Raw genomic sequence first — 4262 nt, forward strand, 5'->3', positions numbered from 1 at the left:
AAATGTTTTATAAAACATGTTAATTCAACAAATTGGGTGTTTTCAAATTCTTGCTTTTTTATTAGTTTAACTTAGTGAAAAACAATTAGAATATGTACCAGGCTCTCAAAAATGTAAACATATAGATTTTTCCTTCAAATAGAATTTTCCAGATGCGCAAAATACAGAATATGCTCTGCTGAAAATTGTTGGAATTTTTTTTTATATATACATCAATAACTTACATATGTTTGGGTATGTATAGTGAAATATGTTAGGTCAGAGAGTTTAAATTATAGCAGTTTCAAAATACTTAATTTGAAATTTTAGGTAGGAGAAATTTAAAATAATTTTTCATTTAGTATGCTGAAAAATATAATATCTTTTACAGAAACACATTTTTTCAATTTTTTCTCTCATTTGTAATGTTTCAATACATTTACCTAAACAGCTGCAGTAGTTTAGTTATATTAAATTGGAATTATAATTAATCCGTGGCGTAAAAGGTGGGTTTGAGGGATTCACAGGAATATTCTTTTTTGTCTTACATTTAGGAGTCCTAATCTGGTTTATATTTTAAGTTATTTAATCCATTTCCATTTAAATAAAGAAATAAGTAAGTGTAATAATAAATGCATTAAATTGAAAATATGATTTGATGTAAAAAGTTGACAAATAATTGTAACTGGGTTTGGCAGACCCACCTGTTGCATTACTAGTTAAAATACAGCAAAACTGAAAATGGAATATTAGTAACACATTTTTGTTCTTCTGATTCATATAACTTTAAACATAATTCTTTATATCAATTTATCCTTTCAGAAAGGAAAATTTGAAAGTTAGCTTTCTTGATTATTATATATCTTCTGATTGTTGATTTTTACTCTTTCCATGCTGTTATTAGATTACATACAATAATAATAAAATTAATGCTTAGATATTAAAATTGGACCTAAGACTTCCTCAGCAAGCTCTGATAAATCTTATTTCGTAGTTAAATATATAAGAAGTTCACTAAAACTGAATCACTAGACAGTATATTATCTTCTTAGATATAGATGCTTTGAACTTATTCTAGCTCTGGAATAATATAAAATTAACAAAATAATCTAGTTTTTTAGTTCTATTCATTAGTCCATGAACAATTTTAAATATTGTCGATTATTTATGTGAACATATCTTTAAGATCGGACCGAAATATACATTGTGATAATGCATATTGTTTCATTATTTTACATAGAATTATTGTATCCTCTTAAGTTAAGAGTGAAAAAAGGGTGTAGTTCTTAATAGAACATAACAGAAAAAAAAATATAATAATATAAAAAAATATGATTACTGTATAAAATAGATTCCATGTAGTCATTTCATATTTTGACTGAGCATAACATATTCCATTTATAATCATTATAATTATTATGAAAGATTTATTGATAATGTTATTAACTATCGAGAATATTAGATTTTAGGATTGTATTTTATAGTAGGGTGCACGATTCCATACTAAACATTCCAATCTCTTTTTAGTTTAAGGAAAGAATAGTGTAATTAGTTATCACCTGATTACAAGTTCTAATAAAGTAATTGAGCTAAGATAAAATCATATTAACAGCTTTCCATTCACAGCTGCATTTTGGCACTAAACGTCTTATCTTATCAAACTGGCCAATTGCAACATATTGATTTTTACTTTCATACAAATTTGATTATTATAATTAGTTAACTATTAAGATTATCACTACGGGTATTGACCATAAGTATTATTAAAAAAAATGAGTGATCATATTGCAATTTGTTGGTCTAATAAATGAAACAAAATTATATATAATTTAGAAATATTTTTAATCAAATATATATGAAAATTCATGTGTATATAGTGAGTCTTCTTTTAATAATGGACCATTAATACTCATATATTATTTAGAAATAGAGAAGTTAAGAATTAAATGGCTTTAGAATTTGTTATCATGTATTTTTGTGATGTAGATGTAGTGATGTTAAGATGATATAGAAGAACCATATTATTGAAAGCATTTTCTTCAAAGAAAAAAAAGATACAATACTGTGGTTAGAATGCTTTTGGTGTTGTAAACTAACTCATGGTTATAAGAAGGAAAATGAAAATTCAATATAGATACATTGTAGAATATAAAAGTAGCCTGTCAGTAAAAGCATGTTCTTGAAATAATAGATTTTTAAAACTAAATTTCAAACTGTGGTTCAATAGTTAATCATAATGCAATAAGGAATCGATTGTGACCATTTTTATTACTTATTTTTTCTTTAGTTCCATTAGCCTAACAAATCTATAAATCACTTTTATTTTATATAACTGTTTCTATTTACCTGTATGGGAACAATTATAATTAGATTTCTGTACTGATTAAATGATGTATCTTAAGCTGCATTACTAATTATGAAAATTCATTATTAATTATACTTGTAATTTTGCCAAATGATATATTTATTTTTGTCACTCTAAAAATATGATTATTTTTATATAAAATTACAAGTTTGTAACAATTAAGTTAAGTAAATTTGTTTCAATCTAGAGATTCCAATTGCGATTAATTAAATCATAGGGTACTACTTCAGAAAACTGTGCATTATTCACTCAAGGATAGAGTGTATTTACTATTTATTTACCCTTAGCCAAAAATAAACAAATATTAAAAAATGCACAGTTTTTCCTTAAAATATTTCTTGAAAACTGACTCATTAGTAATAATTTGAACCATTCCAAATTATTTTGTCACATATTTTTTTCTCTCCATTTCAAGTAATTTATGTAATTTTTTAAACAATTTTCATATAACCAATTAATTTATTTTAGAAGAAATATGATTAAATAAAAGGGTAAATTCATAAATAAAAACAACATTCATAAATGTATTAATGATTATATGTTAGAATAATCTACCTGTGAACAATCTATAGTCTGTAAAATCATAGTTTCATAAACTAATTTAATTTTAAATATAATAAAATAAGAAAAAAAATATATGTGTTGAGATTAATAAGTGTAACTTAATAAATGTTGAAATAAAAGAGTGTTGTTTTCAATATAATCCGTATCACATTTACCTTTCCTTGTTATTTATTTACTTATTCGTTTTATAAAACTAAACAGTTTCAATTTATTGTTTTTGTTTATTGCATTTAAGGACCTAATATATTCCAACCAGTAAAGGAAGAGCAATGTCAAACATTTACATTAAATTAATATTTTATGTAAAGTTTTGATGACTGTTATTGTTTAAGTTTTATACTAAGTTGTTACACTCTTTTGTTCATGAACAGAGAACAGATAAAATTGACAATTTGTTTGCTTTATTTTTTCTTTTCACAATTACCAAAATGTTAGTTCGTTTTAATGCATTTAAATCCACTTTCATGATAAGAACACTCCAAACAAGTGCAGGACTCCCAGTTACTGTATTTATACATTGAGAGTAATAAAAATCAGTTGATGATCCTTCACAGAATGTATAGTACATAATCGGGCAGTATTGTTTATAAGTGAATGTAAAGGCTAACAGATTAAGTTAAAAATAGAGACAATTTATCAAAATAGAACTCAACTCAGTTTGAATTTGTTTGTAAATAAAAGCTGAGTGAAAACAGTTAAAAGTTTTGAGTGAAAACATTTTTAAAAAACAATTATTAGTAAAGTTAATAAGTAAAAGTGCAGTAACTAGTTACATTATTTATTAAATAATAGAATGGATGTAATTCAATTACTAAAAAAACAAAACAAAACAAAGCAAAAATGAGGGTAGAAAATAAACATCTAAGGATAGTATCTCTAAAACATCCTCACATAATGTGTTTTTCTCAATGAGTACTGAATATTTGGGACTTTTTTCTTATATAGTAATTCAAATTGGAAATACTTCTATGAAAATATAGTAGCAAAACCACAAAAAGAATAAACTTATTAATTTAAATTATTATGGGCTTGAATTTCATGATCTTGAAAATCATGAACAAATAGTATATTTCATAATTACTCCATAAGAATCTTGTAAGAGGAAGAATGGTATTTTAGAAATCAATAAAACAAAAACAGAATGATTTTGAGCTTAGATAAAATGTTACTGCTATAATATATATTCAGACAAAAGCAAGAAAGAAATTTGGGGGTGATTCGAACCAAAACAAATTCTAACTGGACAAATCCCAGGAAAAAAAAGTGTATTGCATTATTTGTTGTAATCTACCTGGCCATCTAAAAGCATTAGACGTACTGACCCATAATAGGGGATCAGTTGCTGGGACCAAAG

The sequence above is a fragment of the Halyomorpha halys genome, unplaced genomic scaffold, assembly GCF_000696795.3.
Source record: "Halyomorpha halys isolate HHAL.00 unplaced genomic scaffold, Hhal_1.1 Scaffold582.1, whole genome shotgun sequence".
NCBI lineage: Eukaryota > Metazoa > Arthropoda > Insecta > Hemiptera > Pentatomidae > Halyomorpha > Halyomorpha halys.